The sequence below is a fragment of the Podarcis muralis genome, chromosome 7 (genome assembly GCF_964188315.1).
Source record: "Podarcis muralis chromosome 7, rPodMur119.hap1.1, whole genome shotgun sequence".
NCBI lineage: Eukaryota > Metazoa > Chordata > Lepidosauria > Squamata > Lacertidae > Podarcis > Podarcis muralis.
In genome coordinates this window covers 51,307,159-51,332,636 of record NC_135661.1, presented here as the reverse complement: position 1 = coordinate 51,332,636, position 25,478 = coordinate 51,307,159, and the positions used below count along the sequence as shown (strand labels likewise).

At 42.9% G+C, this 25,478-nt stretch overlaps 1 protein-coding gene across 3 annotated transcripts in view; it reads right to left on the bottom strand.

Annotated features, from left to right (window-relative positions):
* Window positions 1-25,478, bottom strand: part of CMIP (c-Maf inducing protein) — a 154,499-nt gene that overhangs the window by 114,328 nt on the left and 14,693 nt on the right. The window contains exon 1 of one of the 3 annotated variants that reach the window (XM_077931734.1): window positions 19,265-19,377. The exons of the other annotated variants lie outside the window; for them this stretch is intronic. The gene's annotated coding sequence lies outside the window, so the exon portion shown is untranslated. Of the gene's footprint in view, window positions 1-19,264; window positions 19,378-25,478 lie in introns of those variants that run through there. 3 annotated transcript variants of the gene reach the window in all.

The following is a 25,478-nucleotide window of genomic DNA, read 5'->3' as shown; positions in this document are numbered from 1 at the left end:
ACTTCCAAGTATGACTAACACTGGATACAACCCAAAATTTCCTTTTTGCTTTTGCACTATCAAAAAACAGGAAAGATCCTTCCAGGAACAATTCCTTATAATAAAAAAATTTAAAAAACCAACCAAGTGGATTTTGCACAGCATTCTAATTAGGCCACATCAAGCTGCTGCTTCTCCCTGGGATCACAGTGTGTGTGTGTGTGTGTGTGTGTGTGTGTGTGTGTGTGTGTGTGTCTTACTTGCATGTATCACTTAATTCAGTTCTGCTGAAACTGGACAATTGTCTACTATCCAGCAATGAAGGATGTGCAAAGCCAAATTACTAAGGGCACAGAACATTGCTTTATGCAGTGTTCCAGATTTCTGCGGTTAGGAAAGTGACAGGGAAATGCACTTTAAAAGTGATGGGGTGAACGGATGATTAGCAAGGGTAGCGAATACATATGCACAACCCCACAGGTCTGCCCCAGATGTAGACAGCGCTGAGCTAAATGGATCAGACCAAGAAGCTTCCTATGTTCCTGTTCATTCAAATGGCATAGCAGGGCTATTTCAAATATTACCTTTTTAATTATTACACATAAAACAGATTATATTGCTCTCCATAAAACTGTAATATGTGCACACTGCAACGTGATCTTCTAGAGACATGTACCCTGCAAATACATGTGCCAGGATGTCAAAACGGCTTGAAACACCTCCCTGCCGCATGTGCACACAATAGCAAATGGGTGTTTGCTGCTGGAGGACGAATAAAGTGCTAGGAGCAGTGGAGGGCAGACTTCAGTTTCTTGGATCTACTAGAACACAAAGACCTACCAACCAGAGCTGGGTGCAACTGACACACAGAATGAATTTGCTTTCAGTACCAGAACTGAACTTTTATAAACTTTTAATGGTATAGCAGTATACAAATATTTTTGCAAGGGGATATATTGATTGAAAATGTATTGTAACTGTATTGTAACTTTTGAATAAATGTTTTCTTTAAAATAAATAAATATATTGGCTCATAGTCCTTATTTCACAAACATCCACTCCTGGTTAGCTTTCCTCATTTCAGCAGCCCTAGTTTAGGTGGAAAAAGTGATTTTGGCATTGCTGTTGTCAAAACAATCTGGTTGTCAGAAACCTTTTCCGGATCTGCTGCAAATCATCCTGAGATCTGACCCTAACATAGCAACAGGGATAAGGGCTGGTGGGTTTTCTTTTACTGCAGGTATCGGATCACAGCAGAGTAAAAACCAACACACACACACACACACACACACACACACACACAGAGAGAGAGAGAGGGGGGGGGGGACCCGCTGCTTTGAACTTGAGCAAGACACAGATGATCACATTTCAGTCGGCCTTGGAGAAAGTATCTGTTTGACCCTCCAACTCAGATTCTGAACTCTACTGCAGCTCTGACGTCGGAAGGTGTCACTCAATTCCCCCCCCCCCCAAGTTACCACCACCTCCAATTAATCAAAGAATCCATCTGGTAGAGCAGGCGTCTCTCAAGAATCCTCAAGAGTTCTTGGCGAAGGACTCGCCAACTACTCATCTCGTTTCTGGCCAGGGAGGGGGCAGTGGAGAACAACCCAAAAGACAGATAAGAAGCTTGAGTCAAGAGAGAGCTTCAGGAAGGCCTCCGCCTAAAAGAACAGGGTGCCTCTGAGCACATTCTGAGCCTGGGGAATTGTTTTCAGCAGTATCTCAGCTTTCAATAACTATAAGAATTTTTAAAATATCTGAGTCCTTATGAGTGAAATGATATACTTGAGAGTGTGCAGACAATACCTACTGAAACCGCAGAAGCCTGAAATCTCAGAAGCCTGAATAAGATTTCTAGTGGTTAAGGATCAGATCTCAGTAGCATATCCTTGCTCTTTCTCTCATGACTAGCAGTACAAAATTATTTGAGGGGGAAACAGTAAAAATTGCAGAATATATTATGCAAAACATCAGGAAGGTTTGCCAAATTTACATCAATTATAGAGAAAGAACCCAGGCCTCATTCAGAAATGTATCAGACTTTTTTTGACCTTTAATACACAAACCAACTCTTGGATTCCAGGCATGGCCACTTGCCCGTCTTCTTTTTTACCTTGGCTGGGTCGCACCACATTAAATGTTGAAAGGATTTACACACCACCAGTATAAATTGTCACTGCTCATCCCACTTTGGGATCTTGGTGTGCAAAATAAATAGGTAATTAAATACTATTCCTGGTCAACATTTTGGATCTGTGCACAGCTAGAATCGCACGCCCATAGCAGGGGGTGGGGAGCATGTCTGCAAACAGCAGGAAGAGATGCTGTTTTCAGTAAACAACTTTAGGCTCACACAAGGTGGCATCAACTCTGCTGCTATAGCACCCCAGTTCACAATGTGGTACAGGGAAGACTGAAGAGTGAGAATTTCAGGTTTGGGAGCTGCCATTTTGGTTCTTGCCTTGCTGGAGATAAGAAGAAAATCAAAAGTATGCACAAAGTGCCCAATGAGATCCCAAAAATACTTACCCTAGTCTGTCTCAATTTATTATTATTATTATTTTTAAATCTACGTATTTTAAAATGCTGTTGAATTTGTTTAGGAACTGTCTTTAGTAATTTGTTTTACCCAAAAAAGGTTGTTTTTAACAAATTTGTCCTACTGGCTGCAATTTATACATATTGATTATTCTTTAGCAAAAGCTGCCTAGAGGGCCTGTTGACCAAATCAAGGACAGAAAGTCTAGAATAAAAGAAAATCTAAACAAAATGCAAGCATCTCCTGCCTCCCGTACTGCACAGCATGCTTGATGGGCAGGTGACAATTGACCATTTCATCAGCAAACACGTGCACATGCCCTCAGAGTCCAAGGTGGTGGGAAGACTCCACCCCAAACATGTTTCTCAACCTTGGCTGAGAAGGCTTTGCAAGGCAGTGCCACCCGCAAAGGCAATAGAAAAAATGGGACATTCTCTACACGAAAAGCTTCTTACAGCATTCAAATAACCCAAGAGCCAGAACACACCAGGAATTGGGAAGGATAATTGCTGTATGTGCGTCATTCCTTCTAGGTTCCTCTTTTTTTCCTTCTTCTTTTGTTGTCAAATTGCTTCAACTCACACACTGTTAGGACTTTCCTTAGTCTCAAAACAACAGTGTCATTCTCCAAATCCACTAAGCTGAAGAGTTACCATCATCCCCCATGGAATTCCTCTAAACAACTGGTTTTGATTTGGGGTGGGGGTGAGAGGGTTGAAACAGAAGTACTATAGTAGCTGGCACAGGGGAACATGCCTGTTTTTTAAAAGTTAGGCTGATAAGCCCCTGCTTATAGCACTAATGCCATGTGGTTCAGTTTTCTGAAGTGAATCCGTCAAGGCAGCCAATTGCTGTTTTGAATCTCCACCCGTTTGGCTTTGACTGCGTCCAGTCCTACTGACCCTTGTTTGATGCTTTAGAGTCTAGAACTTATATGTTTTTTGACTCATTCAAACTGGTACCAAGTTTCGCCATGTTGTGGAGCTTTATGGCCTGAACCTAAACTTTGCAGATGCCCAGAACCATCTCAATATTAGAGAGATGCTCTTAACAAAAAGTGCTCTTTTGCTGGTCCCCTGACCATGGGCTGACTTGGCGTCATTGACCATCTACAAGCTACCATTATATATTTCCCACAATGCCCTGCAGCAATGCTGTATCAGGGGCATTGTGGAAAATTATTAAGTGACAGTTCGCAGACCTAGGCCAGGCATCAGCCAGGGTCAACTGCCCAAGTGTGTCCGACAACAATGGCAGGCAGGCTTGCCGAGAGACAGCAAACTACTTTGTCCTCCAGTGAGGTAAGATCTAAATCAGGTAAGGTCACCAAGCTGCTTGACAGTGGAATGGACTCCCTTGGGAAGTGGTGCACTATTGTTCTTTGGCGGTTTCTCAGCAGAGGTTGGGTGGTCATCTGTCATGTATGCTTTAGTTGAGATTTCTGCATTGCAGGGGGTTGGCCCTGGGTCCTGGCCCAAGGTCCCTTCCAACTCTACAATTTGGAATTTTGAGAAACTGTTGTAAGCACCAGTCACAAAATGGCTGCCACATGAAAAAAGACAGGACAAAATTGTGTAGCCATGCCCCCTTCCATCATTAAGTAAAAGGTGCCTCCTGTGCTTCGAGAGAGATGTTATTTGCATCTCATTTCTGTTCAAAATAGAATGAAAAGTACATGTCCAATCCTGGCATCCAGTTACATGAGGGGCATGATTATTGGTGTTTGTTTAATGCAGGAGAGAGCGAGCAAGTGCAAACAGGACTGGGCAGGAACAGCACATAGTATTTGGTGAAATTGTGGTTTGTTGAGGGGCTACTTACTGAGACCTATCATGAGTTCCATGGAAAATATTAATGAGAACTCTGACAACCATGGGTGTCTTGTTGGTGACCCCAGAATTGCAATGCGGCAGAACTGCAGAGCTGCAGACATTATTTCCAAATCACAGGCATACTTCCAGATAATGTATAGGTTTATTCAGCTTTGTAGTCAGCCCCACCCCTAGCACCAGGGGTTCTTTGCAATGTTAAAATGTATCACATTCAAAACAATCAAGCTAAAATTATATACCTATGTTAAAAAATAAAGGAAAAAAGGCCACCCCCTTTTCGCAGACATATATGAGGAAGTAATAAAAAGCAGGATTTGGGAAACATATAAAAGGCTAGATGAATAATTCAGAGTAAAAAATGTGGGGGCCAAATCGTGTTCCAGGTATTTTGGCAGAGTTCAAAAGTTCCTACTTAAAAGGCCACTTGCATGAGAATCACAAGGGCTATGACCCAGAACAGGTGGTAATCCCGTAAAACAATGGTATATAAAAAGGAAGGCACAGCAGAAGGCTCGACTGGGGCCTATAAGCAATTTTAGGAGGTTTTTCAGCTGCCCTTGCTTCTCTTTTTCAGATCTTTGTCACTCCCATAATCCTGTGTGGCAGACACACATAAACAAGAGGAGGCAGTTGATTAAAATGGAGCACAGAGGGGGATTTAATGCAGGATGGTCACACACATCAATTGCATGGGGAAAGGGTGGATGTTATGAATCACTCACATTTGCAACAGTGTTTTAGACTTCCAGCAACAGGAAATAAAAGTTACAGATCAAATAATGAGGCTGAAGTTGATAATGCCGTATTCTTGCACGTCAAAGAGGTAAAACAGTTGGGTGGTTTTGTTTTTCACATCCTTTCCTCCTTAAAGTTAACAACGAATCAACAGAAAGTATAAGTGAGAGACTTCCAGTGTTATCTGTGTGGCTCTTCACTAAGGGTTGTGAACCAATGCAAACTCTAGCCAGCCACAAGTGCACATTTAACAAGGCACTGCAAGAGCAAAAGCTTGCCTCAGTGACAAACACACTTATACGCAAGAGAGTTGTTTAGCTTAGTTTACTGCAGTCATACTTCACATGTTTAACTAACACACTTCAAGTACATCGCATGTGAAATGGCCCTAAAGAGTTTGATAGGAATGAAGTTCCTGGAGAGTTTTGGTGAGGTACGGTATCGCTAGTGAAACTGGAGGGCCGTTTTCTAAAACTCCTAATTCTAGATCAGGGTGGGGCACCTGCAGCGATTCCACAATTGCTGTGAAACTCTAGCTAGCATCAGCCCCTCTCACCATCCAAGCCGACTGGAGCAGATGGGAACTGGAGTCCAACAAAATCTGAAGGGCCACAGGACCTCCACTCCCATTCTAGGAGAATTTAGAAAGCTGTTCAGTTTTTGTTTTCTCAAGTTCACTTGCCTCTCAGTTGCTTAATGATTTATTAGGAAGACTACCTTGCCTAAACCTGTTTTAATCACTAAACGAAAACATGTTACTAGATATCATCAAGCCCATGCTTGGTAAAATGTCCAAAGCCAGAAAGAGAGGTTTGCAGGACTTCATGGGGTTTGAGGAGTGGAGTCTAAGTGCTCCCCTTACCACTCCCCATGGCTAGAAAAATATGAATCAGATGACCGAAGTGCAGAATTCAGATTTGTATACAGTTCTGGTCAAATCTTTTCCTGTTGTGTCCTATCAAATGGTCCAAGGAAAGTGTCTCTTAGGCACCTCCCGCTCTCTTTCTATGAAAGAAGTTATATGAGCATTGTGGCACAGGTCAGCAGAACACAGGAGGGGAGGACAAAGTCACAGGAACCCAAGAGACAATGAAAAATAATAATGATTATTTAAACATGAACAGCTACACATGCATTGGATATACGTACATCAAATGCAAAAATAAAATAAAAAAATTCTAAGCTATAGCCACTATACGAAAAGCAAAGTAGTTCTCCAAACAATACACATAATAATTGATGAGATCTGCAGAAGGGTATCTCGTCTCATACTTCTTTGGAACCAAACTGGAGAATTATCATGGGTGGAAGCCATCAATCCCCATTATTGTGTCAGAAGAAACAAAACACTGACACACAAAGAGGATTAATAACGGCCCATCCATGAATAATTCTCCAATATTTTTGGAATCCTTTCACTGTCTCTAAGGTTCCTGTGACTTTGGGTACACAAGGTCAAGTCATATAGCCCAGTGCCATCTCATCTGAATGGAATCAGGTCAAGACTGAATCTGGACCTTCTGTATGGCAAAGGTCCCAGCAGCATCATACATACTTATTGGATTTCACTGCCCATTAATTTTGATATTGAATGCACCTTCCAGTTGGGTAAAGCTGGTTTCTGGACCCTCTAATAAATATAAGCATTGAATTACGGTACTTTTTGATAGGCACTGAAGTGAGGAAGCTATATAATTTGTGAAGGGTGTAGAGCAAAACTGGGTGTTGCAATATTGAATCTTCATTGATACTGACCTATTTTCCTCCTGCCTCTATTCTATATTAATGTCTGCAGCAGAGAAGTGGGGGATTTCTTCAGAAACACTCACACTTTTTCTGTTAATGAGAGCAAGCTGAAGAACCTCTAAGTAATCCTCGTATATCGACATCTGCCAGAATTTCCAACTATGCACCTCATAAAACAGAACATCAGTTTCAGCAATGCCTTGACTCTTGCAAAAAACCATTTTCAATAAACAAAACACTGTAAACAATGATGGAACTCTGAAATGCATTGCCACTCCTTGTGTTTCACAACACACCTCCTCAAAAGGAACAGTCTGGGACTATGGCTAAGGAACTCAGGCTGGACTTTCCTTGAACCACCCACATTCCTCAACCTCATCCTTCATGCGGACTCATGAAAAATGTTCCTGCTCAGTAGCATACCAGGGATAGATCAGATGTGAGCAGCCCATTTTCAATCCAAGGGCCACGTTCCTCCATGGGCAGCCTTCCAAGGGCCACATGCCAGTGGCAGATAAGGCCAGGATGTCACTCTAACCTCTGTACAGCAAGCTACATTACACACACACACACACACACATACACCCCTCTATCCAGACAAACAAGAGGCAGTATTGCAGCACAAGGGCACATTGCAACCAGGCAAGTACTCAAGAAAGGCACAGAGCTGGTGAGGGGCTGTGGCCCAGGGAGTCCTTAGGTCTTGAAGGTCACATTCAGACCCCCAGGTCTGAGGTTCCCCCACCTCCTAGACTAGATGATCAGAACTGGGGTCACCAACCTGGCACCCATACGTACCATGGCACCCACAAAGGATTCCTCTGGTGTCTCCTCTTCTCCAGGTGAAATATATCCCATTCCCTCAACCATTCCTCATAAGGCTTGGTTTCCAGGCCCTTTATCATCTTGGTCGCCCTTCTCTGCACATGTTCCAATATCCTTCCTTATTGTGATGCGCAGAACTGGATGCAAGACTCCATCCAGGCGGGGGTCTGACGAAGGCTGAATAGAGAGCTATTATAACTTTCCATGACCTAGCTATTATATTTTGCTGCTGCAAAAGTCTTCTGTGCATTTCATGAACGCAAAATCCAGAATGACAGGCTTGTGAAACACCACCCATGTTTTCACATGCATAATATGTAATCCACAACAGGTTCTATGATTTAGTGCTTAGTACGTCATGGTTTAGATCAAGCCCTAAAGTATTTGTTGCTACAGTTTACTATCATGGCCATGACGGGGTGAAGAAGAAACACATTACTACTACTACTTAAGGGACCTGAAAGAGGAATCTGTTGTGTGTTTGGCATTAAGTGGACATACTATCAGTTTTCCCACATTCACATTTAAAAATAAAAATCCTGCTGCCAGTGAAGCTTCCTAGAGGCTTGGCTGCAAAATGGAGAAATTAAACCCAAACCTCAAAATATGTTTATCACGCTACTAATACGCAAAGGTATACTGAGCTTCCTATGGTTGGCCAAAGCCAAAGCTTGGGAAAAAACACACACCAAAAAAACCCCAGCAGGAACTCTCAAAAATATTGTAATCTGTAACCTGACAGAAACATTGAAATTACAACCCTCAACCTATGGAAGAATTCTTTTACTCAGTTGATCAATCAGTTAAAAGGCCAACAGTTACTCAAATTAAACAACAAAGAATCTTGTGGCACTTTACAAGACTAACAAATTTATTACAGCATAAGCTTCGGTGGGCGACATCATAAAACTGTTGGTCTTTAAAACCTCAACATGGGTGCCTTTCTGATATACTGAAGGAAGTGCAAAATTTACAAACAAAAGCTGCCACATTATGAGAAAGAAAGGTCATTTTTTAATGTTCTCCCCTTCTTTGAACTCTCTAACACAGTAGTATGCCAGAATAAAATACCGTCAAAAATTAAAACTGATCCCCTTGACCTGCGCCAACAGACTCCTATGTTTATATGTTAACAGAATCCAGAGAACAGATCTGCATGTGGGTTCTGCAGAAATTCTGGGGCAAGGGGAAAGGCATCACAGGAAAGAACAGATGCATGCAAACCGGAAAAGTGATGAAAGAATTACAGGAAGAGCCTTGGGCTCTCGCATCATCTGTTTCCCAAGCATTTTATGGGTTGTTGGGAGATTTTTTGTGTAAATGATTCAGTTTATCAACATCCTTGTTACTGCATAATGGGTTCCATAGCTGTCACTGGGCTGTTGTCACACTGCCTGCTAGCCAGTATGCGTGCGTGGAAACATTCCATTCCCAGCTAAGACCAAGCAGATCTGTAACTGGGAGGAACAAGAGACCATTTCCTCGCGCACAGAACATACGGTTTTACTAGCAAAGAGGGAAGAACAAGTTTTACTCAGAGTAAACCCGCTAATGTTAATAGACCTAAGTCATGTCCATTAACTTCAATGGGTCTACCATATTATTGGATATAACCCATTTATGCTTTCTAGGGAGAGTAGGCCATTATCATAGCCTGAACCGCTCTGCCCCCCCCCCCCCCCGCATGCAATGCAAAGATGGAATGAAAATCTGAATGCTGTTTACCTTGACATTTACAACAACAAAAATCATAATGACACATGAGCTGCACATAACATGTTCCTTCCTCACCCACCCCTTTTTTGCATAATGTTAGCACAGGAGTTTCAGGACCTTGCTGGATCTCACACACATAGAATGAAATTCAAAATGGCACACTTGGCAAGAGCAGGCGGTTGCTTCACTGATTCCTGGCTCTGGCAAAGCAGTGGCAAGACTTGTATCCATGGGTACAAGAGGAGTTTCCTGCAATAAAGTGCTTCAATCACGTCTACATTGTTCATGCTGCCAGCGCTGTTTACTCCCCGCTAAGTCAACAGCGTGGGTATGTCAGAAGTGCTGCAGAAGTGGCAACGTATGGTAGCCAGCCAAAACGCGTGCTTTCCTTTCTTTATTATTTTTCTTTTAAAAAATATATACACTGCTTTTTGAGAACCTTCTTCCACAAAGCAGCTTACAATCTCCAATAAAAAAACCTCCCACCTGACAATAAAATATAAATATACAGAATACAGTAAAACTAAAGAATAAAGCCTAGAGGTGGAAAAAAAAGGAGTACGGAAACAAAACATAATGCAGAACATGCCAACCATGATACTGTTAAGCCATTTTTGAAAAGTAAAAACTGTGGAGATAAAATATGTTGGAAAAGTTTGGGAGAAATGAAAAGTTTTCAGCCAACACGGAAAACATGGTAAATGTTGGGACTTGCTTCACTTCTAAGGGGAGAGAATTCCAGAGAACTGGCCCCACAATGCTTAAAGCATATGCCCAAGTCTTTTACCTCAGGAGTGTGTGGCACCATCCACATGTCTTGCCATGATTTACAGTGGTACCTCGGGTTAAGAACTTAATTCGTTCTGGAGGTCTGTTCTTAACCTGAAACTGTTCTTAACCTGAAGTACCACTTTAGGTAATGGGGCCTCCTGCTGCCGCCACCACGCAATTTCTGTTCTCATCCTGAAGCAAAGTTCTTAACGCGAGGTACTATTTCTGGGTTAGAGGAGTCTGTAACCTGAAGCGTCTGTAACCAGAAGCGTCTGTAACCCGAGGTACCACTGTACTCCTTCAACACTGAGGGTGAAGGGAGAGGGGGGTCTCCACTGCCAGTGGTGGCTGGTGTCCTCTGTGACTGGTAGGGTGGAAGGCAAGGAGGTCAACAGCAGGTGGAGCCAGAGCCAATGACAGGCGAAATCAGGGGCACTGACAGGCAAAACTAATTCTAGTTTTCCCCCATCCTCATCTCTTCTGAGTTCTACAAATGCAAGAATGAGACTAAGGAGGTGGAGCCTGACTGCCACTGCAGTCCCCTGGATTGGTTACAAGTTAGAAGGCAGGCAGGTGGAGATTGTCTAAGGACAGATAGAGGTTGGCTGGACAGTGCCCCAATCGCCCTAATGGACAAGACTCCACTGTTTTATGGCCATATTACTGTGCTAAAGGTTTGGGGCGAGCAGCACACTGCCAGGCAGAATCTCCACTCTTATCCAGGTTCAGGAGTCAAGACAAATGCAACAACACTCTCTACGGCTGTGCTTGTTAGGTCAGTAGGCAGCTAGCAGCAGCAAACAATGATGGGGAATCCTGAGTTTCATATGGACGCCATCCCCTCTTCCCCAGGAATGTCTTGCCTGCTGTGAGCTGCTGCCCCAAGGGATGCAATTGCTTGAGCTGCATTGGCTATTGCACAAGCCGTCTGTTTAAACACCACAAAGTGGCTATCTCCGGCCATTTGCTGCTTTTGAGGCAAAGGAAACTATTTGAACATGCAGGCCTGAGGTTAGACCAAAAGTTTGATTTGGGTCGCTCTGGATTAGGGGAAGGCGTCCAAGAACAACTCGCTGATTTACTTTATTTCAGGACTTGCAATACCAACTGGACAGAGTTCAAAACCAAATTACACTTTGGCCACAGGAAGATCTAGCAAGAGGAGACATCTGGATAGCATTTGGAAAAGTTAGAATCAGAGAGTTCTTCAGAATATTCTTGCTTCAAGTGAGGATGTTTCTTGCTTTTATTTAAAAGAGCTGGAATGCCCAGGCTGCATTTCACACTAACATTTTTTAACTCTACCCCTCCCCTTCCCAGCACGCACGCATGCACGCACACGCACACACACACACACCCCTCAGCTGACCAACCAGAAGACTCTTCTGAAAACACTCTCAATTTATAAACCAAGAACAATGGCATGACAACTAATCTGTATAGGGAGCTATGTGGATGATCTTACACTGAACCTGTTCCCTTTCCAATTAATTTCGGCCTTTAAAGCCAAGTGCTATTTTTCTCACAGAGCACTACACTCAAGGCTCCAGCACAGTTTAGCAACATTTTACTTCTCCTCTCTACACTTCCATCCAGACCCAAGTAATGACTGGGACTCCCCCAGATGACCCATTTCTTGAGCATCAGTCCTGTCTTAACTAAGCATTTATTCTGATTTGTTTGGGGGGAAGTTATATGGCAATGAACATCCACCCAGATTTGCTTGTGGGATGTTTATACACCTTCCCACTAATCATTCGTTCATCCCACACTTTTGAGTGCATTTCCCCATCACTTTCTTGACTGCAAAAGTCCAGGTGTTGTCATTTTTAGTTGATTTGAGTGCTTTAAAGCACTTTAACTGCACAAACCTAAATTTCTGGTATGAGCCGGAATACGTCCCGCAAAATGATGATAGTCTGGATGTGACCTAAAAATGCTGACCAGCTGAAATTACAACTTATAGAACAGTCCAGTTTTGCACAGTGTTGTTCAAGAGAAGTCAACTGGCTATTATTGACTACATTACTATTTACCACTGCAGCTTGTTTGTACAGGGGAAAGTGGGGTTTCGTTTCTCCATCTCATGCTACAAAAGCCAAGGAGTAACTGTGCTATCAAAAGCCAATAGATATGAGGTATTTCCCATTTCTTACAAAAAAATATGCACACAGAAACACACACATATGGAAGTAAGAGCAGGCCACCAGCAGAGTTATATACATACATTAAAATGTAAGCCACAGCCCACATTTCCTGAGAATCACATGTAGTCATATGAAACAACATTCAGGAGGACTGTGAGTATTATTCTTCATAGGCCTTTCCTACAAAGGAGGCCCAAAACATTAAGAGAGACAAAAAAGTGTGACACTCAATGTAATACAACTTAATAACACACTTATTTTTGTTTCACAAATTTACGCCCTGCCTATCTTTCAAAGAAACTGGAGGAGGCATATAGTCCAAAACACCAAACCAATAATAAAAAATCTTAAAATTCCCATTTAATTCTCAAATATTGACATCAAATCCAAGCTCCTATAACAAACTCCAAAACAGCCATCAAAACACAGACACCAACGTTATAGTCACCAGGCTAAAGTCCTTTTGAAACATCTGCATTTTTACTAGCCACCAAAAAAAAAAAAAAGCAATGGGGCCCAATGCCCCTCATTTGGCAAGGAATTCCACAGGGCTAGGGTGCTACCCTCACTATTGCCCACCATGCTTCCTGGGTGAAGGGAACTGGAGTAGGGATTCAGAAGATGGTCAAAGCACACAATGAGGAACGTATGTAAGGAGACGATCCTTAAGGTACTCACGTTCCAAGGTGCTTAGGGCTTTAAAAAGGTTCACCCCAAGCACCTTGAATTGGATTAAGAAGCACAGTGGCAGCCATTGGTGGATGGTGCCCATCAAGACTGGTAGGGCAGAAGGTAAGGAGACAAACTGTAGGTAGAACCAAAGCCAATGAGAGGTGGAGCCAGCTAATTCTAGTTTTGTCTCCATCCTCCTCCTTGTTGAGTTCGACAAGAGTAATATTAGTAGGTATGCACATTTAGGCCTTTTGAGATATAGATTTGCAAGCAGCACTATAGTGATAACAAAACAAGGTGCAATAAGGGCATATTGATCAAGTGGCCACGGCACACCTGCAGGTGATAATGAAATGGGCATAGCCCTAGGCCAATGACAAAAACCATGTCTGTCACCATCACTTTTCTCTGTGGGACTCATGATGTGTACGTTGAACCACCCTCTTTTATTTTGGGGGATGTTTTGTCCGCACAGTGGAGATTTCCAGTTACACTGGCCATGTCCCCAGCAGGGGAGAAAATTGCCAACAGATAAGCAAATGTTTAATATTCTTCCTCCGGTCACTGTCTGACCTTCTAACCTTTTCCCATTTATTTGAGGAATTCCTCAATGACCAATTCTAAATTCTTCCACCCCGGCCATCCACTATGAGGAAATGCATGGACTACCCAGAGCACATCTCCTTCCTTCTACAACCTCCCACACCAAAGAGTTCGGCTTCCAGTGAAATTTCCTAACAGTGCACGCAAGGCAAAAGAAACAAGTAAAAACTCGGATCAACAGCAAAGCCAGCACAGATGTGTTTAATGCTAGGGCTTAGCAGCATTCAAAACAGACCTAGATGAAAGTCTTTAAAGCAGCTTCATCAACAAGAGCCTCCCAGAGCATCACTTCTAATGGCCTCATTTGCCACAGGCCCAGACAGGTCTCTTAAGGTCTGCCCCCCACCCACAAGTCTGTTTAATTCAGCCTGAATATAGACTGCTCCAAGCATTCTGTGTTGCATACTCAAGATCGCTATAATATGGATCCTGTAATATGGATTCAACCACTTCCTATGCTCATTATCAGGGTGGTAAAAAAAACAACACACACACACAATCAATTTTCCAGCCGCAACAAGTGAAATGGAGATAGTAATCTACTTTGTTTTTGGCTTAATCCTGAAGACAAAAAGGACCGCACAACTGGGAACTGTTCTTCCTTCACAGACACCCTGGTGTTGTAGCAGCACTGAGTCCTCCGTTCTGTTCGAGCATAAATGCTGCAACTGAAACAAGACCCACATCCCCGCTTAGCCACCCTTTCTATTGAATTCGTCTGAGAAAAACACAGACTGGCACATTTCCATGACAACCAACAGGGGAAGGGGAGGGAAAGAGGAAACTCGTACAAAGCCACACAACTTCTTCCAGCCCCCCCCCCCGACCCTCACTATTTCTGAGGGACAAGAGTTAACTTTCCTTTATACATACACGCTGCCAGCTTTTTGAACAAACATGACACCCCCATCACAAAATACATCATTATCCATTCAAAACAACACAGATTATGGGCTTCCAAACAACTTTTATTCAGAGTAGACCCATTAAAGTTAATCGCCATAACTATCTTAGCTCCATAAAATTCAGTGAGTCTACTCTGCATAAAGGGAGATGGGGGGGGGGGGGGGAGACTGAGATGTAAATCAACAACTTGAGATATTTACACTATATAATTATTATTATTTTTAAAATGTGGAATCAATCAATTAATTATTATTAGCAGCTGCTTAATTATGTTAACCCCAAATGTGAAATTTATTATTAGGTTGCACCCAAATAAGTTCTACTTAGAGTAGACCCACTAAAATTAATGGACCTAAGTCCATTCATTTCAAAGTGTCTAATCCAGTTGATTATGGGGGGGAAACCCTCAAATTCATTTACAGAAATAAAACAATGACATTATTAATAAACACAGTTAAACAACTACTTAAAACATTCAAAAAATAAAACAAAATCAGCAATAAGCTAAAAACCAAATTAAAGCACATGCCAATATTCTACACATCTGGATAGGCTTGCCTAAACAAAAAACTTTTTAGCAGGCACCAAAATAAGTACAGTGAGGGTGCCTGCTTATGTTAATAGGCAGGAAGTTCCAAAGTGTAGGTTCTACCATGCTAAAATAAAAATTTCTTGCAAATGAAGAATGTGTATTATGTGCCACCTGTAACAGTGCCAGTTCTACAGACTGAAGTGGTTGATATGCGGTAAAGACAATGCCAGGATGATACAAAACTCTCACCTGTCATATTTGATCTGCAACAGCTCTGCAAGTTAACATTCTGCAAGTGACAGGTATGTATAATGGGAACTGGCCCAAAATTGTGCGCTGCTGGGTTTGGGCCCTCCACATATGCACAAACTTAGTTGGTGCTACTGGAAGGAATTTTTTTATTATTTTGTTTCGACATCCCCACAGTTCACTTCAAAGAAGGATTTTTATTCATACACAGCCATGCAAACTCATGGAATTAATTGGTCCCTTGATATTTGTTTATTTGCTAAAGAAAAACTCACATGCATTGTTGATGTTGTTGTTTATGTTATGATGTTCCTGCAGCACACACCCCACTAATGAAAGCGAGGCCCTTGGGGATTTTCAAATTCCCTGTCTCATGTTCTCAGGTCAACAATAGCCAGCTACCAGATTCCTTCATTCACAAGCAGATAGCCAGGGCAGCAGAGATGAGGGCAGATTTATTAGTGGGGTTAAGACATCTGATTACCAGTGGAGGAAGATGGATTCCCAACAACGGCAGCAAAAGGGATGAACGCTGTCAGCAAAAACAATGGAGAGGTCTGCCAAGCCACTAGTGCTGCCAGACACATATTTTTAGCCATCTCTTCCCACTTCTTTCCCCAAAATTCCACTCCCCCAACTCATCCTGATTTAGCAATGCTAAACAAACAAACAAACAAACGCCAAGTTTGACACAGTATTTTGCTTTGCAATCTCCACAGGCGACATCCCATGTGACTACAGAAACAATAAGACACCCTAGAAGAAGCGGAAGTACAATGGTATTTCCCCCCCTCCCTTATTATTATTTTGCAAAAGGCCACTGAAATCCCAAGAGCATCAACAGCATCCAGCTCTCCACGTGGTCCAGTCTTGGTCTGTTTTTCCTCCTTTCACGAGGCTCTCCGATTTTATGCACACTGTACCCATCAGCTCAAAAAGAATTTTTCATGTTGACAGTGTTTTGACGTGTTCTTTTAACTGACAATTCGTTTACTTTGGGGGCATAATCAGTTTAAGACTCTTTCTTTTTTAACACACACAACTTGAAGCACTTCAGCTGCCTATGATTTAATGCTGCCCAACCCCCTTAAAGGACAGATAAAGGCCAAATACGTGTGCGGGAAGAGGCTTAAAAACATTTTTTTAAGCTTTAATAAAAGGGTCAAGGAAGAATCAGCAAACATACCGGTATATTTTAAGCTGGAAGCAGCATGGAAACAAGAATTCACAGGGGAGAGGACATTGCTTAATGGTAGAGCACAGGCATTGCTGAGAGAAGGTCCTATGCTGGGTCTTCTGACATCTCCATTCAGGGGGATTTCTGGCAGCAACTGCAAAGGAAGACCTCATTCCCTAGGAGCCACTGCCAATCAGAACAGGTCAGAGGTTCTCAAACTACGGTCCACAAGTTCCATTCAGGTAGTCTGCAGAGCAGCGTACATGTCCCTGCATTTGATTTATTTTTTTCTAACACGAACACATTCACCAGGCCTGAATTATCAAACAGACTAACCAAGCCTTGAAGGCCCTGGCCTAAGGCTGTGATTTTTGTAAGGCAGAACTAATTTGCCACTGGAAAGGGTCTTCTCAGAAGCCAATGGCTCTCATAGTATGATACTGCATTTGATCATTATGCCGAAGCTGATGGGAAAAATGTGCTATGTACATGTGCTGTTCTGTAGAGTGCTTTTAAAAAAATATTAATCAATCTGGTGAGTAATTTTCAAGTCCTTCACCCTTTCACCCTCTGAAAAATTACGAGAAGGCAGCTTTTAGATTATGTTATATACAGTATGGTCTCGTTTTGCAAGTGTGGGTGCAGAACCTTAGTTATCATCCCACATAATTTAGGGGGTTGGAATGGTGAATACCATGTACATGCCCAGTGACAAATGATTGCAAATCAGTTTGGACTACTACTTCTTTTTAAAAGAAGCACCAGTTGCAAAAATCCTAAGACTCGGTTATTACAACATTTTTTTTGCAACAATGCCGCATGGCATGTCTGTGCAAGCAAAGCAAAGTTCCGCAGAACTCAAAAGCCTCTCTTACTCAGCCATGGCTCAAGCTAAGCTTCCCTCACTCTCACAGGGATCTTGCACTCCATTTCAAGCAAACTGTGCTGGTTGCTGAAAGTGAAAACAAAAATGAAGCCAAAAAGGTGTCTTGCACACACACGCACTTCCCCTTTTTACCCCTCTGACACTTCCACCTGACATTCCAGTTATTTACTTGCAAACCAGACATCACCTCCCACCACAACCACCCCAGTTCAGTCAAGACTCCATTTAAAGCACATGGGGAAGGAGGAAGTAGAATGAGAGAGTCTCTCAATTTCACGGTGCCACTGTCTCAGTTTCAACATGATAAAGCAGGCAAGAAATCATAATGAGAGCTAGCCAGTGGAGCCACTGGTAGAATTCTACAGAAGTCACAGAGGAAACAGCAAACACAGTGACCACCACTGCTGCATTGCCCCACCATCAAGACAGGTTATTTGAAGGCCACTGCAGGGTGGGACCAAGGAAACATCAAGAATCACGGGGCACTGCTATCAAAGAACAGCAGTTGTTCATATGACAGTTATGGCAAGACAAACCACTGGTGGCTTCTTCCTTGCAACCCTTTAAGCAAGCATTAGAGACTCTTAAGTTTCAGATGGCTGGCTTTCTTGTACAGAGATACAGGGTAGTGTTATATGGTTTTAACCTATGCTGGCCTTGTTCACACATCATGCTAAGCCAAACCATGGCTTATTGTGAGCCTGCCAGTACAGAAGAGCAGACTGCAACCAGCAGCGGCATCCGCACTTTCGAATGCCCTCCCATTAGATGTCAAGGAAATAAACAACATCTGAAGGCAGCCCAGTATCAGGAATTTTTTTTATGTCTGGTGATTTACAATTTTTTATATATACTGTAAGCCACGAAGAGTGGCTGGTGAAACCCAGCCGAATGGTGGGGTATGAATAACAATGTATTATTATTATTATTATTATTATTATTATTATTCCTCTGTCCTTCTGCTTCTGCAAAGAGCTACGCCATGGTTTAGCATATCATATCATGGCTCATGCTTTAGCTGTCTCCAGACCAGGGTCAGCCTACCCATGATGTGGGGTGAAGCACCTGCCTCAGGCGATGGAAGTGCAAGTAGTGGCACTCCACCCTGACCACCATCACTGCCACCACTGAGAGAGAGAGAGGCGTTCCACCTTCCCCGCCCCTGGACAGAGAAACCAAGTGAGCAGCAATACTGTGAGGAGTGGAATAGCTCCCACAGAGTGTACTGGTTGCCGCTAGGAGGTAGGGAAGCTGATAGGCAATGGTCTAAGGAGACCCCAGTGGAAGTGGGACACAGCGCAACAGGCCAGGATGCAGAAACCCCTATTTCGCCTCAGGTGGCAACCTGCTCCAGACTAAGCACGAGCTATGAGCAAGGTTTGTCCTATAGCAGGGGTAGGCAACCTAAGGCCCATGGGCCACAAGAGGCCCACGGGGATTGTTTAATCGACCCACGAGCTGCCCCCGAACTGAGCCGCCTGCTCAGCGAGTCCCCGCGCACTGTGCTAAATCGGTGAAGCGCAGCACAAGGACTCACTTCCGTGGCGCCGGAAACGACGTCTGCGCAGATGCCGGAAATCACATCTGCACAGACGCCGGAAATCGCGGGCGCACACTCTCACACACATGCACAATCCAGTCCACAGAGAGATCTCTGCTGGAGTGAACTGGCCCAGGCGAGGTAAACCTTGCCAACTCCTGTCCTATAGGACAGGAGTATCACAGGTCTTCTGTCTCTCTCCCAAGTATTTAATTTGTATTACCTTTCTGTTCCCTTTTGGAAGACCTGGGGCTCCCACATATTTACTTCTTTGGAGACTGCCCACCATACAAAGGGAGTTCCAGGAGATATCAAACAAATGTAAATACAAAAGTACATCAAACATCAATAACCACATATACGGACTAAATATTTTAAACAACAAATCATTAAAACAATGACTCACTTATTGCTTCTTGGGATTGAACCTCAGAAAAAGTCCTTCTATATATCTGCTCACTATGAATCCTGACAGGGAACACAGAGTCCCCACCACCATCTTAAGGAACAAACTGCGTGTAACAGGAAGAGGTGCTCCTGCAGAAATATGGGCCCAAGGGCTCCTGAGGCCTTTTTAAACTATTGCCATCATTTTTTAAGGCTGCAATCTTTTATGCTTGCCATATGGCCAGGAAAACAAGTAGTCTGCTTCTGTGCCTTTAACAGCAGCTAGGTATTCAGGACTCAGCAGTGCTCAGGCATGGATAAAAGCATTATCACCTGCATGTCAAAGGTGCTATGAAGTGGTACACGAAAAAGCTACTAAAAAGAAGCTGGAACCCTAGTTAATTTTCCATCCAGTTACTGGTCAAACTAAGGCATCTGCACCAACTGGTTTAATAAGCATTCTTTCTCTCTCTAATAAATTTATAAATCTACAAGGAACCCTGTACTTTTGTTGGGAGGAGGTGTTAGGAAACTTTGGTGGCGAATTCTCAGAAACAATAAGGCCACACAATTGTTTGAAGGAGAACCTCAATTTCAGCACTTTGATTTAATATTTATATGACACTTTTCCAACAGCCAAGTTGAGCTGAAAGTTAGAATAAAAAGCTTTGAGCTCAGCTTGGTTGCTGAGCTAAAATAAGATTAAATTACACAAGTCTGTAGCATAGACAGAGCCTTTCTTAGCTTTAAGAAATGTAAACAAAATCCCTTGCTGAGTTTCAAGTCACATCTTTCCATTGCTGTACACACCAGAGAGATGGCAAGGATGTCTTCATCTGGTGTTTATTGCCTGATTTGTTTTCCCACAACTGCAACATATGCACACCTCAACCTCCTACTCAATGAAGCTCTCAGCTGCGCATGTGCAACAGAAGCTTCAAATGCACACACCTCAGCTTAGCCATGGCTTACATTTTCAAACTGGATGGAAGCTCGCTTAAAGGAAAATGCATCAAACAGCTGTGCTTCTCAAGAAAATACAGGGTACATATGGATCATGGGTAATGCCTTGGGTACTTTCAAATACTAGTGGCAGGGGAAATGGTAATGTGTACACAGCCTTGGGAACACAGGACACTACATTACACCAGGCCAGGATATTTATTTATCTAACCCAGTGTTGTGCTCTGACTGGCAATGGCTTTCTGGGGGCCTCAGGCAGACTTCTTCTGTATCACCTGCCACCTGGTTCTTTTAGCTGGAGAAGATACAGACTGAACCTGGGATCTTTGCATGCCAAGCATGTGCTCTTCCACTGAGCCGTGGAATTCTCTAGGTCAGAGTGACCCTCATTCAATTACAAAGGGGATAGAATTGGCTTTGCCCTTTACAACATCACTTATTGTTTAAAGGTTACCTTGACTGTGCAAGCTTGTGACTTCACCCCACTGCTCACAGCTCTGCCTGTGCACAGGTTTAGTCACATGGTTAAGTGTCTCACTGCACATACATTCAGTTGCAAGGCAGAAAAACTACCCATCCACATACATTTACTGCATTTCCTTTACAAACATTTCCTACATTTGAGCCTTATGAGCAACAATGAGAACAGAAAGAGAGGTGCTCAACTTGAGTCAAACCAATGACACATTTGGAACGGTATTGTTTGTCCATGAGCAACCTTGAGATTTCAAAGCCAGCTCTCAAAAAGAACTCTTGCCCAAACTCGCTAGCTGGAAATCATTGCAATGTGGGTGCTAGGGAATGAACACGTTCTGTTTCTCTCTCTCTATCTCTCCACAATCTTACCACTGAACTAGGATAAAAAGATGCTCCAACCCTTCCACAATTTTTATCCTCTAAAATGAAACTATTGAACAGATTGTTGATGATTTGTTGATGACTTGTTGTAATGAAGATGGAATCTGAAGGGGCTATAAATCATTAGTCTCTTGCTGCATTTTCTAATTAGAAACTAAGTCTCAGCTGAATAATAACAAGGTTCAACAAGGCTGCTCCACTCCTTTTTTGAAAGGGAAAATAATGTTAAAAGTTTAGTGAGAAAGTCGGGACACCTCATCGTAACAAATTGTTGTGGTGGTTGTTAAAAATTGTATACCACCCTTCATTTGTAGATCTTCACAACATAACATTCAGCTAATGTTTTGCAAACTCCTGGTTTGGACAGGCAACACCCAAACTTCACCTACCTTTCACAGTTGTTGCATGCTGACAACAGTTATAAAGCACTCTGTACAGGGGAAATTGGTATGAAAACAATAAACCACTATTAAACAGATTGAGACCCAGTTTCCCTCCAGAGATGGTGCTGAACTACAACTCTCATCATCCCTGACCATTGGCCATGCTGGCTGAGGGTGCTGGGAGGTGGAGTCCAGCAACATCTAGGACAGCCACAAGTTCTTCCTCCCTGCAAAAAAACCAAATATGGCTGCAAGCTGACAGATTAGCCAACTTGAACTTTAGTTGATTAATCAGGTGGGAGCAGTTTAATATCAGGATGGCCAAGAATCAAGGGCTTGTGGTTAGTTTACTTTTAGATTGTCTGGGTTGGTGTGCTGTTGCAATAAAGAAAGTCTTCATCTACCAATGCATGGTGGCTGTTTCAAGACTCCCATACTTTCAACATGTGAAAAAGGCACCTACCCTGGGATCTTAGTAATATGGAAGTATATTTTAATGTCAATAAATTAAAGGCAGACGATTCCCCAATTACAATTTATTAAAATAAAGAATAGAATAGAAAAATGTACAGAGCAGATCTAGGAAGGGTGGAGCAGCAGTCATCACACACTGGATTGGGTGGTACCTTTTAATTTACCAATACTTTCACCACAAATGCTTGCCAAGTATTTTTTCCAAGCCACCCCCCAAAATAAATCAAACCTCTCCCCTAATTCTGAGGGATCAGCTCAAGTGGGTTCATTTAGAGCAACTGCGAGTCTTTTTACTTTCTTCTTCTTTTTGCAGGGGGGAAAAAAAGAACAAAAACAAAACAATAACTTGGAAAATTACCACACATTTCCTACCATGTATTTAGTAAAGGAACATAGTCTATCATCTCCTGTCTCCACTACCTTCGGGCATTGTTTATTGTATTAAGTGTGATGTTCTAGTACACCAGGTTTTACAAACCCTAATTCCTAGAGAAACAGTTCAAGGGGTTGGTTTTCCAATTTGAAAGAGAGCTTTGATTTGCTATCTTCAATTACACACCAGCTTTTGTAGCAGCATTAAAAAACACCCAGACCATCTTCTGAACGTTTGGTGCTAGGCAGGCACATGAAGCAGGAAAGCAAACTAACCAGTTTAGGTTTCATAATCTGGACAGAAGGAAACATAGAGGCAATATTTCACTGGTGATTAATCCTGACGAACCAACAACAACTCTTTTCCAATTTACGCAGATCTTCATATGTACTCCCCACCCCCTACATTCCACCTCCGAGGATGGCGTGCACAATAAAGTAATAAAAACTCATGATTAGGGCAATCACAACAACCCAAAGCAAAACAGCAGCATTAAAACTGAAATGACAAACACAGCTTGTGTCAGATGAGTCTCCCACAGGTAATCTGTAAATGGGGCATAACCACCAAAAAGGTGGACAGCACCTGCCTAATTTCAGATGGGGGTTGAAAGGTTAGGACAGAGGAGAATCCCAGGTGATGGATGCAGGCTCATGTTGTATCAGATATTGTCATGGATTTATTTATTTATTTGATAAGTTGAGACGGGGGGGGGGGGGTTACCATATGATCCCAGGGCCAATGACAGCAGCATAATATATAGTTATAAAAACAGACAGAACAGTTAACTACTATAAAAACAAGCAAAGCTGTTCAAAACAGAACAGAACAATTACAAAATTCAGCAAAAGTGGTAGATTCCTCCAAACAAGATATTTTAACTGTTGAAAGCCAGGGTTAAGAAATGCACCTCACATCCAGTGAAAGCTGAACAATGATTTTACTAGACCCATGTCTGTGGGGAGGGAGATCCATAGCTTGTGGACTGCCACAGAGATTACCCTCCACTGGGCTGCCATTCTCTGTATTTCTGTATTTCCATAAGAGACCCCTCTGCAGAGAGTCTGTAGGAATGGAGATGATATTTCAGATATTTAGGGCCTCAATCAGTTAGGGTCAACCTAGGATTGTTTTCCTCTTCACCAATACAGAGGAACTGGTGTGTTCACATTACAGCTCTATTCACACTGTACACTTAAAGCTTTAAACAGTCACTGCTTCAGTTTGTTAAGGGTGCTGAGAATTGTTAGGAGACCCTCACAGAGCAACAATTCCGAGAGTGGTTTAACAATCACTTCCCAGGGAATTCTAGGATAGGCTAGAGCGTGAAGTCCCTAGGGCCATCTCATACGCCCATCAGGAGTCTGAAACCAGTAGCGGACCTGTGCAGTCAATGCCTACATAGGCACAAGGTTTTCAGAGGAAGCTGCAGCCCTCCAGGGTTTTGGGGCAGGGAGTCTATCCAAGCCCTACCTGGACATGCCAGGGATTGAGTCTGGGACCATCTGTGTATAAAGGAGAAGCTCTGCCACTGAGCTACGGCCCCTCTCCTAACTTGACACCTGCAAGAGAGCAGCAGGAGGACGTTGGCTGCCACTGGTAAACATGAGACCCTTCTGTGGTGCCACACGAGCCGCAAACCTTTGGCTCTCTGCCTTGCAGAGCATCTCGTTTTCAGGAAACAATCCCTGGCTTGCTGGGATATGCAAGGGGTCCTCTTTCGCCAGCTGAGTATTTCAGCCAGCTGAAGTGGACAGGTGTTCCCAGCTACTAACCCCACTAGGCTCAATATTGTGAGACCACCTTGGAAAGCATACTTTTTAAAAAACAACTAAAACTAACAATGTAATCAGATATCCTTTTCTAACTCCTCCCCAGACTTCTACCATCACACTTGCTTGTTTTCATTCCCTACCTCAACCTTGGGGACAGCGGCGAAATAGAGAAACGAAAGAGCCAAAGTTCTCAACATCCCCCCAAAGCAGAAACACTTGAAGTCACAAATACCTGATGCAGGTTTCCACATCCTCACACATCTCTGCTGTGAAAGGATTCCCTCTTACTCAGGACAGAATTTTCATCATATCTAGGGTTGGGAAGACTGGGTAATGAGTCCAGAGGATGACTACAGTTTCCTTAGCATGTAGCTTAGCCCACTAGCTCAACTGGTTGACAGGTGGGCACAGTTTTGAGGAAATAACTCACAGGCGAAATTGGAACCGGGGGGGCGGGCATTAGTTTCAGAGGTTCCCCTTCTGATTTACAGAAGAGAAGATACCAGCACCCCTCAAAATCTTTCCAAAATACTTTCAAAAATAAGGTAAATGCAACAAAAACCTTGCACCCCACCATGCATGAGAATATCACAAAATTTTCTCTCCTTTTGAAAATTCTGTATTTATTTATTTCCCTTTGTTATTTCATGAAGGGATTTTTTTTTGGGGGGGGTGGAATGCAGGAGAAATGTTCAGCACAGCACTAAATCTAAACCATCAAACCCAAGGGGATAATGCAGCACAAGCCACAACTCCTTGAGTTAATATTTTAAGTTCATAGAAATCATGAAATGTTTTGCATATGTCCCACAATCAATCTGCATCCTGGACTAGATGAGCTAATGCTCCCCCCCCCCCCTTTTGAGCTGCTTTGCTGAGAAAAAGCAAACAAATGAGCTCACCCTCCTGAAGGCCAGACCCTGTGAGGTGCAGCTTGATTCCTGCTCCCTCCATCTGCCAGACACACGACAATTGGCATAGGAACCATCATTATGGTTCAACGCCTGGGCCTGGATGTTCGCTCCCATGCCAAATAAGGTTTAAAAGCATATATAAATGTCTCTTATACAGGGAAATTATACTGAGCAGTATCATCATCTGAATTTGTACATGTTGGATACAAGTCATTCTCACTTTACTTGGTTTCTTCCAGGGAGCATTTAGTTTTCCAATCAGTTTTTCTGAAAACCGACGGAGGCTGCTCTTATAATTAAGAGAGCAGCTATGCTGACAAGGCACAGGCTGAACTGACAAGGGAAGACTGCGGCTCAATGATGAGAGCACAAGCTCTGCATGCAAAAGGTCCAAGGATCCATACCCAGCAGGTAGGGCTTGAAAACTCCCCCACCTAAGATCTTGGGGAGGTCTTGCTAGACATAGACAATGCTGAGCAAGATGGGAAGGCAC